The sequence below is a fragment of the Parus major genome, chromosome 3 (genome assembly GCF_001522545.3).
Source record: "Parus major isolate Abel chromosome 3, Parus_major1.1, whole genome shotgun sequence".
In the NCBI taxonomy this organism is placed as follows: domain Eukaryota; kingdom Metazoa; phylum Chordata; class Aves; order Passeriformes; family Paridae; genus Parus; species Parus major.
Genome location: NC_031770.1, coordinates 87693850 through 87706262, shown reverse-complemented (window position 1 = coordinate 87706262; position 12413 = coordinate 87693850). Strand labels below are relative to the sequence as shown.

At 41.9% G+C, this 12413-nt stretch overlaps 1 long non-coding RNA gene across 1 annotated transcript; it reads left to right on the top strand.

Moving 5' to 3' along the window:
• Nucleotides 1-3833: 3833 nt before the first annotated feature.
• LOC107202480 lies at nucleotides 3834-12118 on the top strand. The gene is made up of 3 exons (XR_001520698.1): nucleotides 3834-4662; nucleotides 8362-8464; nucleotides 11969-12118. It is a non-coding gene; the product is annotated as an uncharacterized LOC107202480 (long non-coding RNA).
• Nucleotides 12119-12413: the final 295 nt, after the last annotated feature.

The window sequence follows — 12413 nt, the reverse complement described above, 5'->3', positions numbered from 1 at the left end:
GGTAAGGATGCAAATACTCTGCCAAAGGAAATGTCCCTTTTCTGGGGATTTCACCAGACCCAGGTAAGGACTAAAGTAAGTGATTTAAAAAACACTTAAACAGTCATCCCTTAATGGTGAGGGATAAATAGCTACTGATTCAAGTATGCATCTGACACAGGTCAGTGTGAAGGACACAGACCTACATGTTGAAAACACAAATAATATGTTGGTTTTGATGTTGGTTAAGTACACCAAAACATACAAACAAAAAAACCACACAACAGAATCAAACAAACAAACAAAAATTATTGGGGAAAAATGGGCAGTCTTATCTTTACAAGTAAATCCACTGTCGCAAATCAGAAGCATTTTTCTGGAATACTTATCGCTTGTGTGCCTTTCTGTGGTTTCTCACAGCAACACAACTGTTCTCAACCTCAGGTTTAGCAGCCAACATGAAACAACACAGCACTTTCAAGTAACAGTGAATGCTTGAGGCTCTGAGCTCCAAATCAAATCCACACTTACGTGTTTTATACAAAATGTACTGGCAATCAAAAATGCTTAGGATAACATATAAAGAACACCTGGCTGGCATCGTTATGGAGGTAGCTGACTGCACATCACATTTTAAAGAACAGAAACCCAGAGTCTGGAAACAATGTTTCATCATGGATATAACATGGAAATCATTCACAACCACAGAGATCCTTGCACCAGGATCCCATTTTCTTCTGGCACAAAAATAAAAAGTTCTGCCCATTCTATAAATTTTCTTTCTATTTATACCAAACAGAAGCCATTAATTTTAATTTTCTTAAAAATTTTTAAGTATATTTAGAATGTTACTACTTTGTTACCTTGGTTAAGTGTTTTAACAGTCATCATATGTTAGACTCCAAAACAAATCTCTAGAAAGCTTGACAGATGGTGTTTTGAAAGATAATGCCAGGTACCTGGTGTGAATCTGACAATAGCACTCTCTCAGACAACTCACCTTCATCTTTTAAAAAATCCAGTGAAATAATGCACAGTCCTATTCATGCTACGAACGAATGAGAAACTGTTCATTTATTCAATCTCACAGTTGCTCAAAATGCAACTTATGCAGGAAATTGATGCCTAGAAAAAACAATTTTATTTTCCTTTTTTTTTTTTTACCTTTCTTTGCCTACTTTCAGTTTTGTCCTTTCTGCATCTTCCCCCTTTCGTGCCCCCTTCACACACACACACTCTCAGTGGATACTTCCCCCCTCTGGGAAAAGATCGAACTGCAAGTTTCAAAAAATATATTCCTCTAAGAAATAAGGACTTTGTTTATGGCATGATTATTAGAAAAACAACTGTAAAAAGCAGCATGGCTGCCTCTCTAGCAGCAAGGCAGCTGTGACAAAAGAGTACTAGACAGGTCTGTACTCATACTGAAATTCACTATGAATTTCAAAGCTATCAAACAGGAGCACTCCAACAAAACCTGGACTCGGTACCTTCATTCACAATCAATAGAACATACATTAAGGAAAGACACTATAATAACTGCTGACAGAGGAAAAACACTTACTGCTTAGCATGGTAAATCTGAATTAGTTATTATTTTCCTTAAGTCATAAACAGAACTTGGGAAATTACTTGCCAGCTCTAAATATGAGTTTATTTGAATGCATGACTCTCAAGGGCCTGACCATACATTTCTTTGCTTTAGTCTCATTTAAGAGCTTGATAGGTTATCTTAATTTATGCATCATTCTTAATTACTTCTTTTCAACATTAAGTTCCAAGTTTAACAGGATTTTTTAAAAATACTAACAAAAATCTAAGAAAACAAACATGTATAATAGGAACTTAATAGATTACACTTCGGCAAAAGTTGAAGCTCTGTACCACGAGGTCTGCACTCAACCACTATATTGAGCAGTTATCCAACGAGAGACTAAATTATAAACTTTCTAAAGAATCTCGAGGTGAGGCTCTACTAAATCTCTCGTCCAACTAAAGCAAGAAAAGCAGGGAAAATTACACTGAGTAAAAAAATGTTATAACCAGCGTATTCTGATCCCCGCATAAAACCAAGAGGAAATCATCATGTCCTGGATGAAACTGTCATGAAACTGATAAGCTACATCCAACCAATGTCTGATATCGCGCAGTCGACTAAAACAGCGCCGCATTAACGGCATAATAGTATTACCATATAAACCTTATTCCTTCGGCGTGGAAAACAGGATATAATGAGTGTAACGAGACACCAGGATCTGTCTTTGTGTAAGTGAGCCCGAGAACCAGGGGAGCGCTTCCCGCAGAGGCGAACCAGCCGCGGCAGAGCCGGCGCACGGCGAGGAGCGCGGCCGGCGGGGAGCGGGGCACTGGCCGCCGGGGGCTGCTGTCGGACGGGTCCCTCGGCGCGGCTCCGGCGCGGCTCCGGGTGCCCGAGCCCCCGAACTGCCGCCGCCGCCGCCGCCGCCCCGAGCCCACGCGCGGCCGGCTCCCGCCGCGGGCAGCTCCGCCGCCCGCCCGCCCGCCCGGAGACCCGATTTCGCTCCGTGTCAACCCGCCGGGGCCGCCGAGCGCCGACCGCGAGGAGCGCGCCCCGGCCGGGGGTGCGCGGAGCGGAGCCTCACCGTCTTCCAGGAGGCGCATCGCGTGAACAAAGCAGGGATCCAGGCTATCCTTCTCGGCCATCAGCTCGGGCAGGTACTTGTCCTGCTCCATCGCCGCGGGCACGCCGCGCGGGCTGCGCGGGATGTGGGGCTCGCCGCCCTCGGCCGCCCGCTCGCCGCTGGCCGCGCCGGGGCCGCCCCGCAGGTGCCGCCGCCCCTCCCGCGGCGGGCGCTGCCCCGGCCCCGCCTTCCCCTCGCGCCGCGCGGGGGCGGGCACGTGCGCGGGTCGCCGCGCGCCGCTGCTCGCGCGCCTTCGCCCCCGCGCCTCCTCCTCCCGCCACTGAGCGACCCTCCGCCACCCGCGGCCTTAAGTAGGGAGGCGGAGCCAGCCGGGCCCCGCCCACGCCGCTCCCATTGGCGGCTACGCCCCGCCGGGGGAAACTCGCCGCGCCATTGGCTGTCGCCAGGGGGGGCCCGCGCGCGGCGGGGCCGGAGCGGGGGGCGTGCGTGAAGGTGTGTGCGCGCGCCTGTCTCTGTGTGTCTGTCTGTGCGTCTGTCTGTCTGCGTGCCTGTTTCTCTCTCTCTGTCTGTCTTGACTGTTCGTCTGTCTGTGTGTTTGTGTGCTTGTCTCTGTGTAGTCTGTGTCGGGCTTTAGGGCTGGTATTCCCTAATTTACTGCTCCCACTAAAACCACGCTGCCACTCGCTCCCTCCACCCTTTTTCCCCTTCGCCGTGGCAGGCTAGAGAGGAAGAATTGGAGGAATCGAAGGTAAAGATCATGGGTTGGGATAAGAACAATTTACTGGAAACAGCAATGAGATAAGAAAATGAACGGTAACAGCAAAGATATTAGTAACAAAAGTGTTCGAGAGAGACAAGTGATTCTCATGCAAAATGTTCATAATCGGGGTTACCCTACTGCTCCCACCCCGCGCTTACTGGACCACAAGGAGCCTCTTCTCTAAGGAAGAGACTCCCTCCTCCCATAACCCCAGCGCCGGCAATGGCCTGAGGTGATAGCAGAACAACCTCTGGGTCGTGGCCATGCCCTCTACTGGCTACGGCAAAAATTAACTCTGTCTAGGCAGGAACCAGGACATTCTGTGTGTCTGTCACTGTGCGAGTGCCTGTGTGTGTCCGTGTGTCTGTCCGTGTGCAGCTGTGTGTGTGTGTCCGTGTGTCTGTCCGTGTGTCTGTCCGTGTGTGTGTCCGTGTGTGTGTCCGTGTGAAGCTGTGTGTGTGTCCGTGTGTCTGTCCGTGTGTCTGTCCGTGTGGCGCTGTGTGCGCAGTGTCTGTGTGTCCGCGGGAGTGCGAGCACGTGTGCTGCCTGCGCGTGTGGTGCTGTGCGCGTACGCGTGCCCGTGGTTGGCTGTGCGTGTGGGAGCGCGGGCGCGTGTCCGTGTGTGCGTGGAACTGAGTGTGTATGAGAGAGAGAGCGGGCTGCGCGGGAGAGGCTGTGCTGCGGTGTTTTCTGTGAGTCTGGGGGTTGTGTCTGTGCCCGTTTGCCCACGCGTGTCTCAGCACGCCTGTGCCGCCGGTGTGGCACGCCGCTTATCTCCGGGCTGCCCGTGCAGCCGTGTTCCGGCCCGCGGCTCTGTTCCGCCCTGGGGGTGCCCCGGTCCGCCCCGCCGGCCCGCAGCGCTCGCCGGGCGCTGCCCGCGGTGCTGAAGCCCGGCGGTGGCGGCACTGCCCGGCTCTCGGGGCGCTGCTCCCTTCCTCGCCGCCCCGGCTCCCTGAGCAGCCGGCGATGCCTCCCCCGCCCTCCCCGGGCTCCTCGGCCCCCCGGGGTCCGGGGAGACGCCTCGTAAAGCGGTGCTGCATCGGCGGCGTGGCCCTGCTGGAGCTGCCAGACAGCTTCTCCCGTGAGGATATGATCGGAGCGTCAGCGCCCGGGCACCGCTGCTCGCAGACCGCGCCGAAGATGTCTGCCCGCGCCTGCTGCGCCCAGCTGGAGAGGCCGCAGCACGGGCCTGGAGGTCCTGAGGGAAAAGGGCGATCTCTGTCGAGGAATGCAGTGTTGCAGCTCCCAGGCCCCGCCTGACAGAACTACAACTATTATGCAATTAAAGTGTCTACAGCTGGGGTAAATAAAATTGATTCTAATTAGAGTTTAGCGTTAAGTATACATTTACTTTTGGTTATATTTATTCAGGATTTTCCCCCAACCGACCATACAGTAATGTGTTTTGATTTTGAAAGTAAACAAAAGATGCCTAACTCAACTCATTAAAACTCCTTTTGTGGGACCTCAAGAACAAGCAGTCTATGGCACCATACAGCATTTTGTGCTCAACCCCTATGTCACATTCCTTCTTAGTAGGTACCACTAATACTACTAACTTAGTATTTATTCTAATGAAATAGACAGCAGTTGCAATAATACATTTGTGAATGGCCTAGTACTGTTAATTTCAAGGGGTTTTTTGTTGTGCTGTTTAGATTTTGTTAGTGCTTTTGTTTTGGTTGGGGAGAATTGGCAGAGGAAGAAGGAATGAAGAAACATATAAATCAAAGCAAAATCTTTATAATGGTATCCACAAGATTTTGAATGTGTTGTACAGACATTGAATAAAAATTTGGTCTATGTTGTTTTCAAAGTCCTAAGATACATACAGGCAACATTTATGCAATTTCCACTCAGCATGCAGATAATCGAGGAAATGTATGTGTTTACAAAAATATATAGAGAATGTCAATGACTGATGCCTTATGCTGTAGTATTGCCAGAAGTGAGGGATGAAATACCCAAGAACCAATCTCCCTGCTGAGAAAGAATAGGAGCAGGAAAATAGTTGATTCTAGCAAACTTACAAAACACTGAAGAAGCAGAGAAGACTGATGGCAGAATTGAAAGGTTTAATAGTCAATCAGCTTTTTTCTACAAATTGTGTGTGGGGATAAAGGGAAGACATAAGTTCTTCTCAAAAAAACAAACAAATGAAACAAAGAAAAGCACAGAACTAAGATAGTTTATTAATAATTTACCCTGATTCAATTTACCGCATGAATAGTTCTCCTTTCCCGTTTAACAGCGTAGGAAGAACTGGCGGTGTTTGCAACACAGCTCAGGTCTGTCTTGCTCAAGAGATCACCTGTGTCATCAGATTGTATTTCTGCGCCTCTGTTTTTCAAAGTAATTCAGGCTGGTGCTCCTCACTTCACAAAGAGAGAAGAACAATGATAGGTGTGTTCTCTTAAAGCAACTTTAAGATGAATGTAAGCCATCCTGTCAGAAAGTAATCCTGGTCTGGGAGCTTTCAAAACATACCATGTGGTCATGTATATGGAAAATGAATTTTGGGGGTTTCCCAACTGGGGTGTTATAAGAATAATGTTACTTTAGTCTGTTTAATTGTACTTAACCTACTTAGATAACAGGAAGGTTTTATTTGAAGTTTATTAAACAGTTGGAAGTTCTAAATTCAGTAAACTGGGTTTTTTTCTGGTCAAAGGAGTAGACAGCAGGTTTCACTACACATCTTTTTACAGCAAACTAGCTGACAGAAACAAGCTCCCCATAAGTTCGTTTTTGAAAACTTATGAAGTTAAATTGACTTTCAGTGATACTTAGGTTGGAAAGCCATTGAGATACCTTTCTGAATTTTTACCTTATACCTCATTAATTAAAAAAAGGCACTAAAATATGTCAGACAGGAAATATAGACCTCTAAGGACATCAAATTGCTAGCTGGAGATCAATTTTTTTCACAGCTACTAAAAACCAAAGACACATTTTACAACTCTTTAGTTTGAACTGTCAAGACAAACTGAAGTTTATCTGAACTATATTTTATTGCTATGTCTGATAATGAAGTGAATCACAGCATACCAGATTGCAGTTTATTCAAAGACAGAACAGGTAACTATCATTATGTATTTTTGCCAGTGCCATCCAAATGCATTGTATTATCTTGTGGAAATGAAGTCAGAAGGCAGCAGATGCAAACAATTGAAGGAGGAACTCCAAACTTTGCACATGCTTATTCAAAAATTATTAAATCTTTTGAGAATATGCAGTAGAATGAATGATCAGTGTGAGCACAATAACAATGAATTACTCTTCTGACACATCACAATAAAGTTGATGCAATAATTTAAATGAATATTAACTGTGTGAGTATACATAGGACCTCATACGTCAAAAAATCGGAATAGTCAAGAGTTTTCTATTTCAGAAATTCAATTTGCTTTCAAATTTCTTTACTGGTTCATTTGCTTTATGTATGGGTAAGGGTTCCTGAACAGCAGATGAGCATTAAAAAAAAAGTAAAAAAATAGGGACTTTCTTCTATAATCTAAGTATTAGATTAGTTCATCTCCTTCTCTGAAAGTAGAATTATAATTGACAATATAAGTAATAAAGAAGCAGCAGTACATGTGCAAAAAAGAAAAAGGCCCCACCTCCTTTACTTGTAGTTTCCTTAATTCCTTCTTTGATTACAGTCTGTACTCAGGCTCCATCTGATCTCTGCAAGCTGTCCTGTGGACATCAGTTCTTGCACCTTGTGGTTCATGGTTTGATTATGGGGTAACTGAACATGCTCAAAGCTTGTTTCCATGTAACAACACTCACATGATGTACTGGGCTTTGGCCAGCACTCCGTCCAGGTGGAAGTGGCTACACCTGCCCCTTGTACAGGCCAGCCCTGAAGACTCTCTCACTGTCAACAACTTGCCATATAATCCAGAAAGGAATCAGCAAGTGCATAAGTCACTGTAGATCACCTTCAGACTACCCTAGACACAGCAAAAGACTCAGCTGTATATGGTCCAACACACAGATGGTTGACCTCCGTGCTAAGTCCCTGATTTCAACAGGGTTTTTTGTCTCTCCACTCATACAACTGAATAAACACTGATTTTCTTCAATTGAGACAATTCTTGCGGATTAGTTATTAGTCTATATAAATCAATCAGCTTCAGTTAAAAAAAAAATTATATCAGTTCTTATTTCCTTTCAAGATAATAAATAGTTTCATAAACTCAGTAAGCCTATGACCTAGGAGAGTTCAGTGTGAGTTCCAAGTGTAAAACAAATTCTGCCTTATGGTATAACTGGGTTTATGACACCCACATTACAAGTTCTTAGTTCATCAAAACACATCAAGTTAAATTATGTATGTTACAACTCTAGTTCATATTAGCCTTCTTGGTGATGCTGTAAAGAAGAAATAACAGAAAATATAACTCAAGGTAAATGCCATGGAACCTAGCATAACTTCACTGAAAGGTCTCTATCATTAATTTGGGATAATTTTAAGCAATATAATGAAGTATAAAATAGCAGATGAACACAGAAAAAAAATGCATAAATAGAAACAAATAGCAAAGAATAAAATACAGTCTAGAATGTCTATTGTCTTCTTTCTTCCTTATGGTGCTAACAAAACTGACAGAGAAATTGACTCTATAACTTGACTATAATTTTCTCCTCTCCACATGGAGGTAAACACCAGACATTATATTTTTTGCTTGCGTGTGTTTGAATTTCTACCTCTGCTGTTCATTCTGACCTTTATATTATCCATTGAGGGTAGGTCCAACACTTCCACAAAAATCTTCTCTGTGATCATAGCACAGTCTCCATTCATCTGCTCTCGTTAACCTTACTGCAATCAATAAGCCTGAATTTATTTTTCAACACCATCTCCAAGATTTAGAGCTGTTCCTTTTTATATAAAATCTCTGTTTACATGGGTTTCTGATTTCCTTTTCACCTGATACAAAATAATTCCTTTTGTACCTTTCTTTAACTTTTTCCCTTTCTGCTTATTGTTTCCAGTGTTCTTTTCCAGTGTGCACGTCTGCCTTTAATAAAGATTTCTCCCTTGAAGGATAACAAGAAGAAGAGGAAGAACTAATGGACAAACTGTGGTAAAAAGAAGGTGATATGTGGTTTATACTAATAGAACTACAGTTTTCAGACTCCTAGGACTCTTCTTTGAGCTAATCCTTCAGTTCATAGTTATGGGCCAATTATTCAGCACAGCAAATTAGAGGAGCTGGTAGTCTCACGGAGCTTTAAGCATGTAAAAACCACACATGGAGTGTAGTCCAGTCACCACAGACACCCTTTACAGTCAGGAGGTAGAAGCATGTTCTTGCAGCTGTTTATTTATCTGACCTGCAAGTACCTAGCTTTGGTTGAGATGAGTCATCCTATGGAAAATCTGATTTCTCTCCACTGGATATAAAATCAGTAACTAGATTAAACGTAAGCATCTATCTTGTACATAACAACATTAATACAAATGAATTCAAACAGATTTCAGTAGTGTATGACAATAGAGTCCTGAGGAGTTTCTCATTATATAACAGATGAAAGAACAGAAAAATAAGTCTTCCAAAGAGTGCACGTGATTTGCATGACAAAATGTATTCTACTTCAGGCATATAGAGGCAGAAAGAGAGAACATGCTCAAAATAAAATGACAGAATTTATTTGAGAGAAAAAAAAAAGATGAGAGGTGCATACATATAGTTTATCTAAGTTGTAAGTAAATGTACAGATGCACAAAGAAAATACTATATCCAACTGAGAATAAAATTGTTTAGAGGATGCAAAGGATGTAATGTAGAAATAAGATTATATGACAAATAAGAAAGTATATTAAATATAACAAGCTACTTCTACCATTTAATTTAGCAAGTAAACTTTCATGAGAATTAGAAAGCAAAGAAAGGGAAGCTTGTACATATGGATACAAGAAAGCTGATAATACATATAGTTCTGCTTTTCTGTGGATTTATTTTCTTTGTTTTGGGGAGTTAGTGAGGTTTCTTTGGTTGGTTGGTTGGTTGGTTGGTTGGTTGATTGATTGATTGGATGGTTTTGGGGTTGGTGGGATTTTTGTGGAGTTTATTGGGGTGTTTTTTCAATGCATTCATAGCTTTTTATCTAGTTTTGGTTTAAGTTCTGTTCAGAGACTATTTATCTGTAATTGATTAATTAGCAGCTGGACTTAGTTAACTTTGCTTCCTTAAGAAGGATACAATGGAGACAACTCTCTGATCTCAATTTTTTTAATGATCAGGTACACAAAGCTCAAATCCAGACAATGGGATAAAAATTATGTGTTATTAATCCATTGGTCTGTTGCAATTTTGCAAAACCTGAAATAAGGCCAATTCAATTCAAATGATTTCATTTAAGTCTATGTATACATGTACAATGTGTATCTCTAGAGAATTTAGCCTGTTCCAACATACTCATCAGAAATGTAGAAGTATAAATGGAAAATTCCAGACTAATCACTCACAGATGATATTTCTCTGGCAATCTTAAAATGCAATATATAAAACTAGACGACATCCAAAGCATCAACAAACTGAACAAAGAAGAGAATTCTCCACTAAACAAGTTTCAAGGTACTTGAGCATGTTAAAAGGTCAAAAAGAGCTCAACTAACTCTCCAAACCTCAGTCAGGCATTATGGCAATTTCATTCAAAGTGAAATGGGGAGTGGTGTGACTCCATACAGCATCTTTATAATTTCATATACTTTTAAACATCAAGTTATATAACTGTATATTAAAAACACATTTGAATTGTATAATACTAGCAACCTTACAGTTTAAGAAAAATGCTACATGCTAAATATAGTATTAGAAATTATTACCCTCCAGGACCTTTGAAGATAGAAACTTTGGAATATTAAAATAACCTAAATATCTGTACTTTCTTTGTACAAAACTATTTTAGGCAGAACATTTCAGCAGAAACCTTAAGAAGCCCCTGTGTATCTAATTTAGGATTAAATGCAGGTGTTATCACTAATATGGATCAAAACAAAACAAAAAAAAATATGAAAAATAATTTCTTTCAACAATGTGTAGTCTAGTTAAGCAGATGAAGTAATATTCATCCCACTCATAAAGATTTGTCTGTTTTTAAAGAAGTCATAGAATCATTACTTCACATATGTTTCAGGCTCACTGGATAATAGCACAAACATTTTCTTGAAAAATCGCTGGAGGATAAAAAGATGGTTATAAGACAAAAAATAATTTGAAAACCACAGTAGAATTTTATTAGCTGTACATCATGGCACAATGTTTTAAATTATTTCACAATTTATTTTGATCAAAACTGAGCATATCTGAATGTAATATTTTAATTCATAATAGAAGACAGGTTTCAAGTTCACAAGAATAAAGAACAGTTACAGCTTTTTTAGTCATTTTTTCTCAAAGCTCTCCATGAAAAGGCTTTCAAATTAGCAGTTTTTTCATTTAGATAAGTGTGCTTTGACTCCTAAAATATCCATAGTCCACAATGAGCATTCACATCCGTAAGATTTAGAAAAACCAATATGAACCCAAATTGTAAAACTTTCAGATCATGAAGAGTTTCAAAACTTTCAAAACTTACCCTTTCTCCTTGCTTCTTAATGTTTGCAAAGGCATTTGACTTTTCCAAGCTGTTTATTTTTTGGAGAATTTTACAGAATTTCGTTATACTCCTCATAGGTCTTTTAGAGATGTGGATAAAAAATGCAGAAGGTAAGGAATATCAAAAGATAGGAAATTTAAAAAGCAGACACTTAGCAAGTTCGTGGGGGAAAAAAGTGTTTGCAGTGCCTGACCAGCTCCAATAAGAGTAATTAAAGTAATAAGAGTGAAAATGTTAGAAACCCAGCAAATATTGTCAAATCTACTCACAGTGATGGAGTTCATTTGCCGTTTGTGCCAGAGCAAATGGATTTGCTTTATTGCAGGAGCTGGGCTGTATTAATCTCAACTATTGCAAAGCTCAGTTCACCCATGGAGCAAATGGATGATGATTCATTCTTTTCCTAAATAGAGTATTAAGTTCAGTCTCATCTTGCAATTATTTAATTTGCCAAATAAGTCATTCCAAAGCTCTAGGATCTAACTCCATGATTATATAATTTCTTTCAGAGCAGATGAAATTTAAGGATAGATTACCACGGTTACCTATGTTTAAGCACTGTCCCAGTTCAGTCAGTCTCATACTAATTTTATTTAATGACTGGACAACAATATAGCCTTCTGATCTTCATTTTATAGGATTTTGTTCTATTCTTTTAAACCTTGAAATCTCAAGGACAAGTCAAACTTACAGATTTACCAAAAAACCAAATAGTAATAATTACTATGCATTTCTGTAAATTTAGTGCACCATACACAGATGGGAAAAGAAGCTGTTAAAATAAAAACTTGTGAGAAACTTCACACAATATTACTACCCAAACTACGTAAGAGTCAGCTAACTAAGAGTTTCTTAAATATAATTACAATATTTTTTTTTTAATTTTTAAAATACATAGCCTGATGAATTTAAGGAGATTTTTTAAAAATATTTTTTAAATGAATTGTGCAAAACTATATGTCCTAAGAAAGGGAAAAATCTCACATTATTTGTGCAGATCTAATTGTGGCCAGAGAAGAGCGGAATGAGAGGATGCGAAAGGAACAGCTCTTCAGGGGCACCAAGATGAGTGCAGAAGGAGGGCCAGGAGGTGCTCCAGGTGCAGAGATTCCCCTGCAGCCCCTGGTGCAGCCCCTGGTGCAGCCCCTGGTGCAGCCCCTGGTGCAGCCCCTGGTGCAGCCCCTGGTACAGCCCCTGGTGAGGCAGCTGTGCCCCTGCAGCCCATGGAGAACCGCCCACAGTCCATGGAGGAACTCCTGCTGGAGTGGGTGAGTGCCTGAAAGAAGATCTTGTGGGAAGCCCACTCTGGAACAGGCTCCTGGTGGGACTTGTGGCCCCATGGAGTGAGGAGCCTGCACTGGAGCAGGTTTGCTGGCAGGACTTGTGACTTCATGGGGACCCAGAGTGGAGCAGTTTGTGACGAAGTGTGGCTCACGGAAAGG